At 43.9% G+C, this 7,064-nt stretch overlaps 1 non-coding gene across 1 annotated transcript; it reads left to right on the top strand.

Annotated features, from left to right (window-relative positions):
* Positions 1 to 6,716: 6,716 nt before the first annotated feature.
* LOC136309791 (small nucleolar RNA SNORA16B/SNORA16A family) lies at positions 6,717 to 6,847 on the top strand. Its single transcript, XR_010726432.1, has one exon. It is a non-coding gene; the product is annotated as a small nucleolar RNA SNORA16B/SNORA16A family (small nucleolar RNA).
* Positions 6,848 to 7,064: the final 217 nt, after the last annotated feature.

Genomic DNA, 7,064 nt, shown 5'->3' with positions numbered 1-7,064 from the left:
ATGGGAGTGAGAGTCATAAACTTGAGACATTGTATGTCAAGACTGTTGTTGTAACCTGAGGACCCCCTATATCCAAAACTAATCTCGTGGCTTCTTCCTTCTGAGAGCTTCCTTCTTCCAATTCTCCCCTTTGCAGCCAAAACCTGTCATGTTTGATTCCTTTCCTTCCTCACTTTTCACATTCAGTTATCAATAAGTTCTATAGGCTCTTACTCTGAATTACACCTCTAATCTGTCTACTCTCATTTCCAACTCTACCACCCCAGTCCAGGCCACTATCAACACCTGCTATACTACTGTGATAGCTCCTAACTAGACTCCTGCTTCTTCTCCAGCTCCCCGGTGTCTAGTCTCTGCACAGCAGTCAGATGGCTCTATTCATAACATAAGTCAGATCAGGTCACTCCTCTGCTTAAACTCCTCGAATGGCTTCCCCTGATACTTAACTAAAATCTCAAGTCCTTACTGTAGTGTATTAAATATTTATTGCTATATAACAAATTGCTCCCAATTTTTTTTTTTTAAGCAATAAATACCTATCATCTCAGACAGTTTCTGTGGCTTGGGAATCTGGAAGCAGCTTGGCTGGATGACTGACTCTGGGATCTGTCATGAGGTTGCAGTCTTGCAGTCAAGGTATTAGTCAGTTAGCTGATGGTGTGAGGGCAGCTACAGGACACAAGGTGACCGACTCCCATGCCTGGTAAGGTGGTAACACTTGTTGGCAGGAGGCCTCAGTTCCTCATCACATGGACTCTCCATAGGGCTGTTTGAATAATCTCAGAACATGGCTGCCAGCTTCCCCCAATGCAAATCATTCAAGGGAGAAGAAGATGAAAGCCCCAGTGTCTTTTGTGATCTATCCTTGAAGTCACACTCCATCATTTCTACAATATCCTATTGGTTACACAGACAGCCCTATTCAGTATGGGAGGGGACCACACAAGAATTTAATTTCAGTCTGACCTGTGGTGGCGCAGTGGATAAAGCATTGACCTAGAATGCTGAGGTCGCTGGTTCAAAACCCTGCACTTGTCTGGTCAAGACACATATGGGAGTTGATGCTTCCTGCTCCTCTCCCCCTTTCTCTCTCTCTTTCTCTCTCTCTCACTCACTCACTCTCTCTTCTCTCTAAAAAATCAATAAAGATAATATTAAAAAAATTTAAAAAAAAAAGAATTTAATTTCAGCCTGACCAGGTGGTGGTGCAGTGGATAGAGCGTCGAACTGGGAAGTGGAGGACCCAGGTTCGAGACCCCAAGGTCGCCAGCTTGAGCGCGGGCTCATCTGGTTTGAGCAAAGCTCACCAGCTTGGACCCAAGGTCACTGGCTTGAGCAAGGGGTTACTCGGTCTGCTGTAGCCCCACGGTCAAGGCACACATGAGAAAGCAATCAATGAACAACTAAGGTGTCGCAACAAAGAATTGATGTTTCTCATCTCTCTCCCCCTTCTTGTCTGTCTGTCCCTCTCTCTAACTCTCTCTGTCTCTGCCACAAAAAAAAAAAAAAGAAAAAAAAAAAGAATTTAATTTCATGAGGCAGGGATCATTGGAAACCACCTGGATGGCTGGTTGTCACAGATGGCCTACAAGACCCTACATAATCTGATCCCTATTTATATTTCTCACTTTATTTCCTACCACTGCACCCCTTGCTGCTCATCATGTTCCAGCCACGCTGGTCTTCTTTCTTTTTCTACAATACATCTAGTATGTTCCTGCCTCAGGACCTTTGCACTAGCCATTCCCACAGCCAGGATGCCCCTCCCCAAGAGGTTTTCACAGAGTGTGCCCTCCTCTAAGAGGTCTCTCTGAGCCCTAACCCATCATTCCCCCAGTCACCATCATGCCGGATTTTTTTTTCAAAGCATTGATCTCTAGCTGCTATATTGTCTTGTTTATTTCTTCATTTTTCCCCACTAGGATATTAACTGCATTTGAACAGGAAGTTGTATCTATTTTGGTCACTGTTGTCTTCCCAGCACTTAGAACAGTGCTGGGCACAGATACAGATGATTTTGATAAATGAGTGAATAGAGGGCTTTCCAAGGTCTGATAAAATACCAGACAAGAATATCCACCCACCTCTGGATTCATGCTTTCTTTCTTCTTCTTCTTCTTTTTTTTTTTTTTTTTTTTTTTTACAGAGACAGAGAGTCAGATAGACAGGGACAGACAGACAGGAACGGAGAGAGATGAGAAGCATCAATCATTAGTTTTTTGTTGTGACACCTTAGTTGTTCATTGATTGCTCTCTCATATGTGCCTTGACCATGGGCCTTCAGCAGACTGAGTAACCCCTTGCTCGAGCAAGCAACCTTGGGTCCAAGCTGGTGAGCTTTTGCTCAAACCAGATGAGCCCACGCTCAAGCTGGCGACCACAGGGTCTCGAACCTGGGTCTTCCACATCCCAGTCCGACACTCTATCCACTGCGCCACCGCCTGGTCAGGCTGAATTCATGCTTTCTAAGCATCCTTCTGACTCAGCTTCCTGAAACCCAACTAGGGAATGTCCTGGAAGACACATGACTGGTAATAATATCAGTAATAATTCATTCTTATTTGGATTTACCATATACTGTGCACTGTTCCAAGTGTTTTACATAATAATCCATAATAACCCTGTAAGGATAGAAATATTACCATTCCCATTTCAAAGATGAGAAATAGAACCCAGAAGGTCCAAGTAACTTCACACCAGGTCACACAACTAAACCATGGAAGTGCAGATTCAAACCAGGAAGTCTGGCTCCAGAGACCAGTTTTTTTGTTTTTGTTTTTTGTTTGTTTGGGTTTTTTTCTAATGGTTATACTAAGATATAATTTACATGTCATACAATTCATCTATTTAAAGTGCATTATTCACTGGCTTTTAGTATATTCACAGAATTTTGCAACTATCACCACAACCAATTATAGAACATCTTTAGCACCCCAATAAAGAGCCCTACACTCCCTAGCAATTGCGTCCATTTGTCCCCAACCTCCTCCCCCAGCATCAGTGGGCCACTAGTCTACTTTCTATCTTTATGAATTTATTTATTCTGGGCATTTCACATAAATGTAATCAGATAATATGTGATCTTTTGTGACTTGCTTATTTTACTCAGCACAATATTTTCAAGATTCATCTATGTTGTAACATGTATCAATATTTCATTCCTTCTAAGCACTCAGTAATATTCTATGATATAGACAGACCACATTTTGTTTGTCCATTCATCAGTTGATGGACATTTGGATGTTTCCACTCTTTGGCTATTATGAATAATGCTGCTAAGAACATTTGTGTGTGATTTTGTGTGAACACGTGATTTTGTTTGTCTTGGGTAGGTACTTGAAAGTGCTTGGTCATGTCAATAGAGACAGCAGATCCTTAAATACATCACTCTACAGCTCCCTGGAGTGACAGACTGCTGTGAACCAAATGATCAGTTTGATTTTATATCATCTTGAGATTTTTAGCACAGCTGGCACCTGCATGACCTGAAAGTTTGATCATGTGACCTAAAATGGAAGAGGAGAGGGGTTACCCCTCAACCATAATGACGGAAAGTGCCCCCAGAGGAAAAACTGTTGTCAGTCACATATATCTTTCCTCCACAAGGTTCCTTTTCTTTTTCCTCTTTTTTTTGTTATAGTTTTTCTTTTTATTTTACTTTTTAAAAGATTCTATTTATTGATTTGAGAGGGGGGGAGAAAGGGAGGGGAGGAGAAAGAAGCATCAACTGGTAATAGTTGCTTCTGACATAGGCCTTGACCAGGCAAGCCCAAGGTTTCGAACCAACGATCTCAGCATTCCAAGTCACTGCTTTATGCACTGTGCAACTACAGGCTAGGGCAATGCCAGTTTCTTTTCTAAGAAAAGTAATGAGTTTATATCAGTTCACCTGCACCTTCGCATCTGTGGCCCTTTCTGATTAAGGGCAAAAATTTGTGAGGTGACTAGTTAGTGTCTGGAGGTGCTGTCAATACCTGGGAATAAAGTATTTCTATTCAAAAAATTGGTCATTTTAGGGATCAAGTGTCATGGAGGTCTCATAAGTACTTTCCTCAAACCCTTAGCTCATGCTTACAGCACCTTAGGACAGATGCTGCACCCACTCACAGGGATGGGTCTTTCTCTCGGGGAGCTTGTCACAGCTTCCAGGATGTCAGCTATGGAATCCACAAGACCAACAAGCCTCAAAGAAGGGACAGAAGGGCCTGACCAGGCAGTGGCGCCGTGGATGGAGCGTCAGACTGGGATGCGGAGGACCCAGGTTCAAGATCCCGAGGTTGCCAGCTTGAGCACGGGCTCATCTGGTTTGAGCAAAGCTCACCAACTTGGACCCAAGGTCGCTGGCTTGAGGAAGGGGTTACTCAGTCTGCTGTAGCCCCACGGTCAAGGCACATATGAGAAAGCAATCAATGAACAACTAAGGTGTCGCAACGAAAAACTGATGATTGATGCTTCTCATCTCTCTCCGTTCCTGTCTGTCTGTCCCTATCTATCCCTCTCTCTGACTCTCTCTCTGTCACTGGAAAAAAAAAAAAAGGACAGAAGAGAAGGGTTTGAAGGGGGGGTTGCTTTGGGACTTGTCAGAAGAGAGTACCTGAGACTTACCCTGTTGGCACCGTAAAGACTGTGCAATCAATATCAGCTAACAAACACAGTGCTCTCCCTGGGCAGTACTCTGTGGTGCTCTGGAGGAGACAGCCCTGCGGTGGAGCAGTTCCTCTTGGGTGTAAAGGCCAACGCACACAGGTTGTTGCCTTGGTTTTGTTTTGATTTTATCATGGGTGTGGTTAGCTTGTTGTTCAGAACCAAATGAACTTTTGTATTCCTTGAATGTCTTTATTGGACTGAAGTTCAGATCTGTTTGCTGTTCTCCTAATAAACCCTTGAATTCACTCACCACCTTTCCTTTGGGTCCTCATAGAGCTTTTCACCCATGACCTCTGTTCTGCCCAGGACCTCCCTGGGAAATGGCTGCAGAATCAACATCATCGTATTCATATTACAAAAGGCAAAAATGTGGGATGACCAGGCTAAGTGGTTTTGCTTGGGATCACACAATAAGTGGGCCGTGGGTTGAAGCTAAAAATAAGCCCTATGCTTATCATTCATCACACCCTTCCCTCAGCAGGAGAGTGTGAGTCGCCTCTCCACTGCAGGTGTGAAGGAGGGGGCACGTCTTGCAAAGGGCGAGTCTTGTAGGGAGCCAATGCCTGGTGCACACACACCCCCCTACCAGGATCCCAGCCGATTCAAATGTGCCCTTCCAACTTCTAGACTAGAAAGGAAAACCTAAGCTTAACTTGAAGGTACAGTATGTAGCTTTGTTTTCTTTATCCTTGGCCAGGCTATTCCAGGGTCACAGAGGAACAAGTTGGCCAGAGCTGTCAACCCATAGGCCACAAACTTTAAAACTGAAAAGTGATTAAGACCAAATTTACCTCATGAGAATAAAAGGAGAAAAAGACTTTAAACAAGAGAAAATACACAACAGACTTTTCTATTCAGCCTTGTAATACCAGTTGTTTGATATATATAGTTCATAATTTATTAGTTAAGAGTGATGCGGCCTGACCAGGCGGTGGTGCAGTGGATAGAGCGTCGGACTAGGATGCAGAGGATCCAGGTTTGAGACCCTGAGGTCGCCAGCTTGAGCACGGGCTCATCTGGTTTGAGTAAAGCTCACCAGCTTGCGGCCAGGGCACACAGGAGAGGCACCCATCTGCTTCTCCACCCTCCCCCTCTCTTTCCTCTCTGTCTCTCTCTTCCCCTCCCACAGCCGAGACTCCTTTGGAGCAAAGTTGGCCTGGGCGCTGAGGATGGCTCTGTGGCCTCTGCCTCAGGCACTAGAATATCTGTGGTTGCAACAGAGCGATGCCCCAGATGGGCAGAGCATCGCCCCCTGGTGGGCGTGCCGGGTGGATCCCGGTCAGGCGCATGTGGGACTCTGTCTGGCTGCCTCCCCGTTTCCAGCTTCAGAAAAATAAAAAAATTAAAAAAAAAAAAAGCTCACCAGCTTGGACACAAGGTTGCTGGCTCGAGCAAGGAGTTACTTGGTCTGCTGAAGGCCCGTGGTCAAGGCACATATGAGAAAGCAATCAATGAACAACTAAGGTGTCGCAACGAAAAACTGATGATTGATGCTTCTCATCTCTTTTCGTTCCTGTCTGTCTGTCCCTATCTATCCCTCTCTCTGACTCTCTCTCTGTCTCTGTAAAAAAAAAAAAAAAGAGTGATGCGTAACTGGCCACCTAGGAAGAAAAATTGTTTTCCTAAAAAGTAAACCTTTGAATTTCCTCTATGAAATACATTCTCAAGGAGGACAATATTCCCATTCTTGAAAGATGAAAAATTTTAGATATTATAATACTTGATGGTCCTCCAAGGCTTGACTCTACCTAACAAAAGCTTATTATTTTAGTATTTACTTTTTTTCATTAAGGAGAATTTATTTATTTATTTATTTATTTTAGAGAGGAGAGGGAGAGAGAGGAGAGACAGAGAGAGAGAAGGGGGGGGGAGGAGCTGGAAGCATCAACTCCCATATGTGCCTTGACCAGGCAAGCCCAGGGTTTCGAACCAGCGACCTCAGCATTTCCAGGTCGACGCTTTATCCACTGCGCCACCACAGGTCAGGCTCATTAATGAGAATTTAAATTCAACTTACTTTTTCTTTTGAAGGAAATAATGAAAATTTTAAATAAATTTAAAATACTGCCCCGGGGCCCGAAGCTGCAGCTGTTTCCACACAGCTGCTATGATTAAAAAGAAGCCCAGAGTGCCAGTTTTCCTTGATGGTTGCTGTGCTGTTTGCTATAACTTATCTGCAATATTTTTGGAAAAGACAATTCTGAAAAAATGAAAAAAAGCCAAAAATCAAAAAGAAAACCAAACTGCCCTATGAGAAGGTTTGCTTTCTCGTAGAAAGTCTCCATTAGCCAAAGCCCATCTTTAGCTTTGATCTTTTCTAGAATTCTTACCTACTAACTGGGACTCAGACTCCCAGAGTCGTGTTGTTGGAATTACGGCAGTCAGTCCTCTGTAAGGGCTAGAGGTGGGCATCCTGT

This window comes from Saccopteryx bilineata, chromosome 6 (genome assembly GCF_036850765.1).
Source record: "Saccopteryx bilineata isolate mSacBil1 chromosome 6, mSacBil1_pri_phased_curated, whole genome shotgun sequence".
In the NCBI taxonomy this organism is placed as follows: Eukaryota; Metazoa; Chordata; class Mammalia; order Chiroptera; family Emballonuridae; genus Saccopteryx; species Saccopteryx bilineata.
This window is presented reverse-complemented; position numbering and strand designations above follow the sequence as displayed.